This window comes from Daucus carota, chromosome 8 (genome assembly GCF_001625215.2).
Source record: "Daucus carota subsp. sativus chromosome 8, DH1 v3.0, whole genome shotgun sequence".
NCBI classification, from domain to species: Eukaryota; Viridiplantae; Streptophyta; class Magnoliopsida; order Apiales; family Apiaceae; genus Daucus; species Daucus carota.
In genome coordinates this window covers 2,325,667-2,338,560 of record NC_030388.2, presented here as the reverse complement: position 1 = coordinate 2,338,560, position 12,894 = coordinate 2,325,667, and the positions used below count along the sequence as shown (strand labels likewise).

The 12,894-nt window shown below is 33.7% G+C and overlaps 1 long non-coding RNA gene across 3 annotated transcripts; it reads left to right on the top strand.

Annotated features, from left to right (window-relative positions):
• The first annotated feature begins 1,591 nt into the window (after positions 1–1,591).
• Positions 1,592–12,552, top strand: LOC135148356 (uncharacterized). Of its 3 annotated transcripts, XR_010286464.1 has the most exons (5): positions 1,594–2,942; positions 4,717–4,910; positions 5,832–9,363; positions 11,138–11,331; positions 12,253–12,552. It is a non-coding gene; the product is annotated as an uncharacterized LOC135148356 (long non-coding RNA). The 3 variants fall into 3 exon arrangements; XR_010286466.1 differs by lacking the exon at positions 4,717–4,910 and having other exon boundaries at positions 1,592–2,942; XR_010286465.1 differs by lacking the exon at positions 11,138–11,331 and having other exon boundaries at positions 1,592–2,942.
• The last annotated feature ends 342 nt before the right edge of the window (positions 12,553–12,894 follow it).

Here is a 12,894-nt window from a genome sequence, read left to right as displayed (position 1 = left end):
AAAAATGACAGCCATTCAACACGAATTAATTGTGTCATAACATCCAAAGAATAGGAAGCACAAATTAAGGCTGAAATTATAGATTACATATTTATAGTAACCAATGAGCTGGATTTTACGTGGCATTTACGTGGCTTTTATGTGGTTTTTAAAGAGTGAGGTGGACTTTGTGACTGGGCATCATTCAGGAATTATTATATAAATAAATAGATTGGCTTTTGGTATAGTGTTACTGTGCATCTACATGCCGAGGTGAACATAACCGGTCCAAACTTAGAAATCCGGCCCAAACCAAATCTTATTTAAACCGATTAAACTGAATCATTCAAAACCTATAATTAAATGGGTTCATTTTTGAAAAACCCGAATAAATTGGGTTGGGTCAGGGTTTAACATTATAACCCTTAACCACCCCAACTCAACCCGTTTATATACAAAATAAATAGATTAGTACTGTCACATCTTTATGTTTGAATCCAATGATGTTACAATATAGAGCATGCAAATTCCATTGTCTCAGTTGATTGTATTTCAATGTTTTTTTAATTTGTTTTGCTAAATAATATATGTCTAATTCGTGCTAACTTTTTTTCATGTACTTGTTAGCTATATTCTGGAAGAGTCAAGTCAATGACATCGAGCTAGTAAAGTAAATTTTAGTGAACATCTAACTCTGATATTAAGTGCATCCACATTGTTCATAATTTATAAATATTTTATTACTTTGATTTCGTGAACTACGGAGTTTGTTCTCTTGGCATTGATAGTTTATTTATTACCGATTTTCAATTTTACTTTTAAAACTGACCCAACCAAACTAACACAACCCAAATTTTTAATTAGTATGATTGGGATGTATATTTCTTTTATTTAATGAGTTAATTTTTTTATAAACTGAACTAATTGGATTGGGTCATTTTAATTCCCAAACCCGACCTATTAGGATCGCATCCACTATAGATTGACGTTAATCAAACACAATAACAAGCACGAAAGTAAAGAACACAAACAATTAACGTGGAAACCCCTCAAGGGAGGGTAAAACCACCAATCCACTAAATATGAATGTATTACAAGATTGGAGTCGCTCCCTCACTCAACACTCTTGTATACAAACACCTCAACTTGATCACAAAAGTTCTCTCTTGTGTATCTCTCACACAACTCTCTAGCTTTTGCAATACATAAACCTCCTACAAATAGCTATATTTATAGGCACCACAATATTCTAATCCTAATCAACTTCAAAATCCTATTTATGATAATTACCATCTTTTCCTATCTTGGATAGAAATCCTTCCACAATTAATATTCTACCAAGAATCGGATTACCTCTGTGGTGAGTTAGTAGTCATCCTCTTCTTCTCTCTCTCAAAACCCTAGCCTCCCTAGCCTCCGTCAAAGATTTTTGAAGGGGCTTCCATCAGTTTTCACTGGTGGAAAGCCCCGATTCCCTTTTTTTTTTCATGTTTTCTTGTTTTGAAATCTTATTTCTCATTCAATAAGTTCCCAATTTATTTGGGTTTTGTTAGTCTCTCCTTCTTGTGAGAGTTGGTTTGTTTTGTGTTTGGTGTGTTTTGATGTTTTTTGTAATATCCCATATTATTAAATTTAGATGTGATTATTATAAATCTATTTGTCTAGATATTATTGTTGGCTCTAGTTGAATATTGATATGATTATGTGAATAGTTGTATGTGATTATACTTGTTATGTGGATTAATATGGATTTTTCAGATTATGCGTCCTCCTTCTTTCTCTGATTCCGAGGACGGAATCCCTATAAGGAGGGTAGATTGTAATAACCCGGATTTTAAAAATATTTTTATTAATATTATAAATGATTTTCTTAAAAAGAAGGGAATAAGATTTAATATTTTATTCCAGTTTAATGAGTTTTCAAAGGTTTATATTTAAACCCCGGGTTATTGTGTTATTGATAAATAATTGTATTTTTAAAACTGATTTTCATATATTGTTTCGAAAATTCTAGATGATTATTATGTGCATATATGTGTGATGTGAGTAAGTGGTATTGGTGGATTTGTTGGTTAATTAATTATGGTTAATTATGAGTATTATATGATTAATAATATATGAATTTTTGTGAATTTTATATTATCTGGTTTATTGCGTTAACTGCTCATATGTGTTCGTATTTGAGAGATTTCAATTTCCATATGCTCAGGAGAAAATATAGTTTATTTGGATATTTTCATATCGATTTATGGAATGTTAGATGATTTTATAATCGATTTACGGATTTAATTGTGTATATTTATATTTATTTATTAATTATGTGACTTCCGTAAAACCGTCCACTCGTAACGGTGTAGCGATTTTTCTTCCCGGAAGTTTCGAGAAAACTTACCTTTAGCCTAATTTCAATATTCCGGACATTTTTCGTGTTTTGACTTTTTCGATCCGGAGTACGGTTTTCCCCGGAGTCGGTCCGGCGGAGTTTTTCGGGTATTTTAATTGTTGATAATTATCCAGTTTGTCTCGATAAGCGTGAAACGAGATATTTTGATTATTATATTCATCCTTATCTTGTAATAATTGCAATGGGACCCGCAGACCAATAATTGAGTTAAAAAGCCCCGTTTTGATGATTATCTCGAAAACCGGTACCGATTGGACCCCGCTTTATTAATATAAAGCTATTAAATACGTATTTTCATGTCATAAACGATCCAAAGGGGTACCAATTATTTGTAAATATAAATAGACCTATCTAGAGCTTATTCTCACCCGTAAAATCATTTCACCAGTTTCTTCTCACGAATACCGAGAGAAACCGAAGTGTGTTCTTCGTGTTCTTCGTAATCAAACGAGGATTTGGAGGTGTTATTGGAATCCGATGGAGGCGTATGAATAGTCAAAACGAAGCTATCGACGCGTAGAATCAAGCTTAATCATCCGTTTATATGCAGATTCAACAGGTGATTTTAGATTATTTTTCTAAAATTCGAGTTTATATGATTTAAATGATGAATTTTTGCAAACGATTCCGTTTATGTGATTTGATGATTCTATGATGTAGAGCATGTTTTTCTCGTCGTTTTGGTATATTATATGTCAAAAACGGAGTTCAATAACATGTAGAAAAGTCAGTTTGATTATTGAAATTGTGTTCTTGGTGTTCTTGAGCTTGTTGCCGGAAAAGTTTGAATTTTGGCCGGAAAATGGGTTCCGCTAAATCTGGGCAGTAGTGGTATATATGAATAGAAAGAGGAGAGAAAGGGGAGTATGCTGGTGTGCTTGGTTTGAGCGGAGGTGGCTCGAATCGCCGCCATCGGCGGCGGGAAGTCGCCGACTTCGGCCGGATTTTCCGGCGAATTCGCGCGACTTCTGCCTAATTAAAGATGGGGGATTGATTTATGGGTGTGTGTACTACTGATCTGGAGTAGATGGTGAGTGGAGGACGCCTGGAAACGAATTTCCGGCGAGTTAGTGTGGTGGCCGGCGGCTTATTGCTGTTTGGTCACCGAAGTTTTGAAGATGATGAAGTTTTTGTACTCAGGTTTTGAAACTTGTGAATTACCCCCTGTAACTTTGAAAAATTGCACTTTAAACCCTGGACAAAACTTTCAAAAGTTTACACTTTAAACCTTTGATTTTAATTTTCAAAATTTGTTTTATTTAATTATTTTAATTTCAATAAAATGCTTTTTAATTATTTCTTTATCCAAAAATAAATCTAAATTAGTTTGTTAATTAATTTTAATTAGTAATTAATTATTTAATTGGTCAATTAATTTAAATATTAATTGATTAATTATTTTAATTAATTATTAATTGATTTTAATTGATTAATTAATTGGATTTAATTAATCCTTTTTGATTTAAAAATTCCGAAAAATAGTTTCGAGCTTTAAAATATTTTTCCAAATTATTTTCAAGGCTCGATAATTGTTTATGAATGATTTCAAGTCCAATTTCAAGTATTCGGGACTTGATTATTTATCCGAAAAGTGATTCTTTTATCCGTTTTAATTCCGAAAAATGTTTAAAAATTCCAGAAAATTCCCGAAAAATCATTTTTAACCCAAGAGTTGATTTGATATCAATTGGGGTGGGAAACCTTATGTGTAATGTGTTGTCTGCTATCTGTTTGATGTGTTATGTGCCGATAGAGGAGTTAGAAAACGGTTTTGATCATAACTTTTGATCCGTAAGTCGGAATCAAGTGAAACGAAAGAGAGACAGAAGCTTATAAAGTCTAGTTTGATATGACATAATATTATGATGGAGTCGAGAATCTGAATAATTTTTGTTAAATGTGCAAAATGTGATTATATGTTATTTGGTTGCTATTAACTAATGACTACGTGATATACATGTTTATTCATGATAGTATATGCGTGTGATAAATGATTTGGATGACATAGTGTCGTGAGTTGATTGATATTGGATAAGAATATATGGATTATAGTGATTGGATCTTGTTGGTTGATTGTTGATTGAGATAGGATAACAGGTGGATAGTCTAATAAATAGACGAGACGATGTCGGATTTTCGATAGGATTCATATGATAATTGATTGGTGATATGTTATGTGGAATATGATTGACTATATGTAAGAGTCAAAGCATGCTTATGTGTTACGTGGTATGTGATAGGTTTAAAGGGGTATATAAGTGGGTATCGATATACGTGATATGTATATGCGATATATTGTTTAGTGACTATAGTATTATCTTATTCTCGTAAAGGATTTGGACGAGACGTGTACGCTCGAAGACGTCAGAAAGTCGGAATGGTATTGCAAAGCGAATAAGGGATGATTGAGTAAGCGAAGCGAAGTGGCGAATAGAGTATAGCTAGAGATGGTCTAGAGATTACGAGATGCATAGATTGTGAAAGTGGAGAGATGAGATAGAGATGTGAGACTGGAGTCAGATTTAAGGCAAGTATCCTACACTCTGCTTTTGGATATATTGCATATTCTGATCCATTCTTTTCTATATGTGTTGCAAGTATCCTAAACCTTTCTCTTGGATATATTGCAAATATTCTGATCCATTCCTTTGGTATATGCTTCAAGTATTCATACCTTTCTTTTCAATGTTCGAAAGTGCGAGTATTCTGAACCATTCTTTCTAATCTTCAAGTTTCTAAAGAATTTCCGTTTTACAAATTAATTCGAAGTTCAGATTGTCATTGAAGCATGTGTTGCTCAGTGATAGTTAGAGCTTTGAATGAATTGGGATCTTCTTGATTATTCAACCCGCCATTGTCATGCTGGTTTAGCAGGCTAAATTCAGTTGCTTAGCCGATAATGGAGGATACTGAATAGTTGAGGATTTCCTGAACTGTGATTTATGAAATGATGGATCATGATTTATGAATAGATTATTATCAAAGTTTGAATTGAAATTATTCTGTTGTTGATGATATTTATGATGATGTTCTGTTAATTTACATTGGCTTCTTGAATTGAATTAGAGAATTGGATTATTGTTTTTATATAAACCTGTGGACCAGATTCGTGGTCATGTAAGGCCAATGAGTGCCTTGGATCCAGTGATAGAGCATGGCGGGGCCTGCTCGGGGTTAGTGCGGAACTGATCAGCTGCCTAACCTTGGTTTTAATTAAAATGTGATAGTCCAATTCAATAATTCTTTGGAAAGATTGAATTTCTCAGTTTAAATGCTGCAAGGTATTGTAAATCATTCTATACAATACCATGAACTCATGAACTCAGGTTGAATCCTCTTATATCTTGAACTCGTGAACTTCTATTATATCATTTCAGAACTATCATTGTTTATTATTACTTGCTGAGCATTGTTGCTCACCCTTGCTATTCCTTTCTAACCATTTCAGAAAGGCTTAAAGATGAGATGATTGATTGAGATTGTGAGTAAGGCTAATGCTAGGCGAGGAGACAGAGTTGAGGATCCAGTGGTCGAGGAGTGTTCAGGAAAGTTGATGAGGTTGGTGCAAGCTGGAATAGTTGACAGTGATTCTTCTTATCGAAGATGATCTGATTTGGTAAGAGATGTTGTGTAATATTAGTGGTGGATTCTAATTTCAATACTGTAACCTGGATGCGATCCTGTTGCGTTTAGGGGGTTGAAATGTCTCTTTCGAATCATTTATTAAAGTTTCAATGTTTTCTTGAAATTCTCTTATTATGGCTTTCAAATTTGAAATTCAGGTTCTGAAATCATTGGATTTATGTTCTCATTCAAATCTTTTATTAAATGTTTTCAGGTTTTAAATTCTCTGATTTGTATTATCTTTCCAAAAAGAAAAAAAAAATACAGGATTTCAAAAGTGTTTAAAAATGGGTTTTATGTGGTGACGTCAGAATCCAGACCCCCGGATTCCTGGACTGTCACAGTTGGTATCAGAGCAACAGGTTATAAGTATTTGAAATTAGAATATAGATCATAGTTATAGGTTTTCTAGAGAAGAATGTGGTGTAACCTCACATAGAGGTATGGTCGGACTATTTAGGAATAGTCTAGAGATGTGAGTGAAGCATAGAGTTTAGTTAGATGATCAAGTTAAGTGTGGATATCTAAAGAGATTAGGATTCTTAAGTTTAGACATATGATTTCTAGTATGTTGATTAATTGAGATGGTGAATTGTGATGAAGGTCAAGGTTAGACCTAGATAGAAGAGTTTGATAGTGAATGATTGAGTTAAGAATGGTAAAGATGCAGAGTTCAGAGTATTCTGACTATACTGCATAGTTGAGAATGGTCTATGGTATTGATTTGAGAATAATAAAGATGCATGGTTCATAGTATGTTGACCATGTCAGATATTTGGAAGAAGTATATTGTTTTTGTGAGATATGAAGAGTAAGTGTAAAGTATGAGTTGTGTTGAATTAGAAGGAGAGATTAGTAGATAGAGGTTGATAGATGAGAAGTGCATGATAGAGAGTATGTGGAGTTGAGTCCAGTTATTAGAGATGATGTCTACGAGTAAGTTAGAACGTTAGTCCTCGACGACAACGCTTCGAGCTAATCGGGATTTCAAATGGCATCAAGGTGGGCCCATAACCCACAGGTTGACGGGTCAGAAAATAGAAGATACGCTACGTGTTGTGCTATGGAATTCAAAGGTAACTGGATGAAACATGAGAACGTGAACTACTTGGGCCAGATTTATTACGAACTATAACGTCTACGATGACATCTTACGAGGCTATTACGAGTCAACATCGATCGATTATCGAGAACGTTGAAAAGAGGATATATATCGAACAATGATTTATTGAAGCAGAGCGAAAATCTGAGAAGACCTTGGCAATACCTCTCTTCAACTAAAGATTCTTTTGATTGTTTTCTCATCAGTGAGATATTATCATGATATCTTTTCTACAAAAGTTTTGATAAATGAGATCTTCAATTTCTCAAATTCTAAGATGACATTGATATTGATTATTGGTATGAGTTGGAAAGCAAAGATGTGTGATAAAGGTTTGTTGTGAAGAAATAGTGATGTTCCTTGATATTGTTTGACATTTCTTGACATTCCTTGATACCCTTTCATCTTCCTTGATATCCCTTAGTGTTCTTTGATATTGTTGATATTCATTGATATTCTCTGATATTCCTTAACATTTCTTCAATTTGGTTGGGATGAACAACCCTATTTATAGGGGACACAAGGTATACCTGTCTGTGTGATAGGAGTTGGATGGGACGCCATCACTTGTGTGTGTTGTGATTACAAGAAGGTTAACAACCTTTAGTAGTGTCTAATGTGGACACGCAACACCAAGTTCGTTGATCATATAGATCTCTCAGTCACTCCTTTATTCAAATGTGATCTACCTTGAAAACATTTTGTTCTATTCAAAATTCCACAAGATTGATTCTTGGGAAATGAATTTTGCAATTGTAAAAGTTTGATTTTCCTTTTTCATTAAAGTTAAAGGTATGCCAAGATCAACCAAAGGTGAATGACGATATGATATTACGAAGCGTGTACGTTTTAGTTTCTTCGGAGGATTCCGAGGACGGAATCCTTATAAGGGGGGTAGAATGTAATATCCCATATTATTAAATTTAGATGTGATTATTATAAATCTATTTGTCTAGATATTATTGTTGGCTCTAGTTGAATATTGATATGATTATGTGAATAGTTGTATGTGATTATACTTGTTATGTGGATTAATATGGATTTTTCAGATTATGCGTCCTCCTTCTTTCTCTGATTCCGAGGACGGAATCCCTATAAGGAGGGTAGATTGTAATAACCCGGATTTTAAAAATATTTTTATTAATATTATAAATGATTTTCTTAAAAAGAAGGGAATAAGATTTAATATTTTATTCCAGTTTAATGAGTTTTCAAAGGTTTATATTTAAACCCCGGGTTATTGTGTTATTGATAAATAATTGTATTTTTAAAACTGATTTTCATATATTGTTTCGAAAATTCTAGATGATTATTATGTGCATATATGTGTGATGTGAGTAAGTGGTATTGGTGGATTTGTTGGTTAATTAATTATGGTTAATTATGAGTATTATATGATTAATAATATATGAATTTTTGTGAATTTTATATTATCTGGTTTATTGCGTTAACTGCTCATATGTGTTCGTATTTGAGAGATTTCAATTTCCATATGCTCAGGAGAAAATATAGTTTATTTGGATATTTTCATATCGATTTATGGAATGTTAGATGATTTTATAATCGATTTACGGATTTAATTGTGTATATTTATATTTATTTATTAATTATGTGACTTCCGTAAAACCGTCCACTCGTAACGGTGTAGCGATTTTTCTTCCCGGAAGTTTCGAGAAAACTTACCTTTAGCCTAATTTCAATATTCCGGACATTTTTCGTGTTTTGACTTTTTCGATCCGGAGTACGGTTTTCCCCGGAGTCGGTCCGGCGGAGTTTTTCGGGTATTTTAATTGTTGATAATTATCCAGTTTGTCTCGATAAGCGTGAAACGAGATATTTTGATTATTATATTCATCCTTATCTTGTAATAATTGCAATGGGACCCGCAGACCAATAATTGAGTTAAAAAGCCCCGTTTTGATGATTATCTCGAAAACCGGTACCGATTGGACCCCGCTTTATTAATATAAAGCTATTAAATACGTATTTTCATGTCATAAACGATCCAAAGGGGTACCAATTATTTGTAAATATAAATAGACCTTTCTAGAGCTTATTCTCACCCGTAAAATCATTTCACCAGTTTCTTCTCACGAATACCGAGAGAAACCGAAGTGTGTTCTTCGTGTTCTTCGTAATCAAACGAGGATTTGGAGGTGTTATTGGAATCCGATGGAGGCGTATGAATAGTCAAAACGAAGCTATCGACGCGTAGAATCAAGCTTAATCATCCGTTTATATGCAGATTCAACAGGTGATTTTAGATTATTTTTCTAAAATTCGAGTTTATATGATTTAAATGATGAATTTTTGCAAACGATTCCGTTTATGTGATTTGATGATTCTATGATGTAGAGCATGTTTTTCTCGTCGTTTTGGTATATTATATGTCAAAAACGGAGTTCAATAACATGTAGAAAAGTCAGTTTGATTATTGAAATTGTGTTCTTGGTGTTCTTGAGCTTGTTGCCGGAAAAGTTTGAATTTTGGCCGGAAAATGGGTTCCGCTAAATCTGGGCAGTAGTGGTATATATGAATAGAAAGAGGAGAGAAAGGGGAGTATGCTGGTGTGCTTGGTTTGAGCGGAGGTGGCTCGAATCGCCGCCATCGGCGGCGGGAAGTCGCCGACTTCGGCCGGATTTTCCGGCGAATTCGCGCGACTTCTGCCTAATTAAAGATGGGGGATTGATTTATGGGTGTGTGTACTACTGATCTGGAGTAGATGGTGAGTGGAGGACGCCTGGAAACGAATTTCCGGCGAGTTAGTGTGGTGGCCGGCGGCTTATTGCTGTTTGGTCACCGAAGTTTTGAAGATGATGAAGTTTTTGTACTCAGGTTTTGAAACTTGTGAATTACCCCCTGTAACTTTGAAAAATTGCACTTTAAACCCTGGACAAAACTTTCAAAAGTTTACACTTTAAACCTTTGATTTTAATTTTCAAAATTTGTTTTATTTAATTATTTTAATTTCAATAAAATGCTTTTTAATTATTTCTTTATCCAAAAATAAATCTAAATTAGTTTGTTAATTAATTTTAATTAGTAATTAATTATTTAATTGGTCAATTAATTTAAATATTAATTGATTAATTATTTTAATTAATTATTAATTGATTTTAATTGATTAATTAATTGGATTTAATTAATCCTTTTTGATTTAAAAATTCCGAAAAATAGTTTCGAGCTTTAAAATATTTTTCCAAATTATTTTCAAGGCTCGATAATTGTTTATGAATGATTTCAAGTCCAATTTCAAGTATTCGGGACTTGATTATTTATCCGAAAAGTGATTCTTTTATCCGTTTTAATTCCGAAAAATGTTTAAAAATTCCAGAAAATTCCCGAAAAATCATTTTTAACCCAAGAGTTGATTTGATATCAATTGGGGTGGGAAACCTTATGTGTAATGTGTTGTCTGCTATCTGTTTGATGTGTTATGTGCCGATAGAGGAGTTAGAAAACGGTTTTGATCATAACTTTTGATCCGTAAGTCGGAATCAAGTGAAACGAAAGAGAGACAGAAGCTTATAAAGTCTAGTTTGATATGACATAATATTATGATGGAGTCGAGAATCTGAATAATTTTTGTTAAATGTGCAAAATGTGATTATATGTTATTTGGTTGCTATTAACTAATGACTACGTGATATACATGTTTATTCATGATAGTATATGCGTGTGATAAATGATTTGGATGACATAGTGTCGTGAGTTGATTGATATTGGATAAGAATATATGGATTATAGTGATTGGATCTTGTTGGTTGATTGTTGATTGAGATAGGATAACAGGTGGATAGTCTAATAAATAGACGAGACGATGTCGGATTTTCGATAGGATTCATATGATAATTGATTGGTGATATGTTATGTGGAATATGATTGACTATATGTAAGAGTCAAAGCATGCTTATGTGTTACGTGGTATGTGATAGGTTTAAAGGGGTATATAAGTGGGTATCGATATACGTGATATGTATATGCGATATATTGTTTAGTGACTATAGTATTATCTTATTCTCGTAAAGGATTTGGACGAGACGTGTACGCTCGAAGACGTCAGAAAGTCGGAATGGTATTGCAAAGCGAATAAGGGATGATTGAGTAAGCGAAGCGAAGTGGCGAATAGAGTATAGCTAGAGATGGTCTAGAGATTACGAGATGCATAGATTGTGAAAGTGGAGAGATGAGATAGAGATGTGAGACTGGAGTCAGATTTAAGGCAAGTATCCTACACTCTGCTTTTGGATATATTGCATATTCTGATCCATTCTTTTCTATATGTGTTGCAAGTATCCTAAACCTTTCTCTTGGATATATTGCAAATATTCTGATCCATTCCTTTGGTATATGCTTCAAGTATTCATACCTTTCTTTTCAATGTTCGAAAGTGCGAGTATTCTGAACCATTCTTTCTAATCTTCAAGTTTCTAAAGAATTTCCGTTTTACAAATTAATTCGAAGTTCAGATTGTCATTGAAGCATGTGTTGCTCAGTGATAGTTAGAGCTTTGAATGAATTGGGATCTTCTTGATTATTCAACCCGCCATTGTCATGCTGGTTTAGCAGGCTAAATTCAGTTGCTTAGCCGATAATGGAGGATACTGAATAGTTGAGGATTTCCTGAACTGTGATTTATGAAATGATGGATCATGATTTATGAATAGATTATTATCAAAGTTTGAATTGAAATTATTCTGTTGTTGATGATATTTATGATGATGTTCTGTTAATTTACATTGGCTTCTTGAATTGAATTAGAGAATTGGATTATTGTTTTTATATAAACCTGTGGACCAGATTCGTGGTCATGTAAGGCCAATGAGTGCCTTGGATCCAGTGATAGAGCATGGCGGGGCCTGCTCGGGGTTAGTGCGGAACTGATCAGCTGCCTAACCTTGGTTTTAATTAAAATGTGATAGTCCAATTCAATAATTCTTTGGAAAGATTGAATTTCTCAGTTTAAATGCTGCAAGGTATTGTAAATCATTCTATACAATACCATGAACTCATGAACTCAGGTTGAATCCTCTTATATCTTGAACTCGTGAACTTCTATTATATCATTTCAGAACTATCATTGTTTATTATTACTTGCTGAGCATTGTTGCTCACCCTTGCTATTCCTTTCTAACCATTTCAGAAAGGCTTAAAGATGAGATGATTGATTGAGATTGTGAGTAAGGCTAATGCTAGGCGAGGAGACAGAGTTGAGGATCCAGTGGTCGAGGAGTGTTCAGGAAAGTTGATGAGGTTGGTGCAAGCTGGAATAGTTGACAGTGATTCTTCTTATCGAAGATGATCTGATTTGGTAAGAGATGTTGTGTAATATTAGTGGTGGATTCTAATTTCAATACTGTAACCTGGATGCGATCCTGTTGCGTTTAGGGGGTTGAAATGTCTCTTTCGAATCATTTATTAAAGTTTCAATGTTTTCTTGAAATTCTCTTATTATGGCTTTCAAATTTGAAATTCAGGTTCTGAAATCATTGGATTTATGTTCTCATTCAAATCTTTTATTAAATGTTTTCAGGTTTTAAATTCTCTGATTTGTATTATCTTTCCAAAAAGAAAAAAAAAATACAGGATTTCAAAAGTGTTTAAAAATGGGTTTTATGTGGTGACGTCAGAATCCAGACCCCCGGATTCCTGGACTGTCACATTTTTCATGACCGAGGTTATAGATCGGCATGATTTTCATGGGTTTGATTCAGATTTGAAGGTTATCATGGGATCACATCTATGGTCGATTGTTCAGAACACTCAGGTGAAAACCAATCAGATG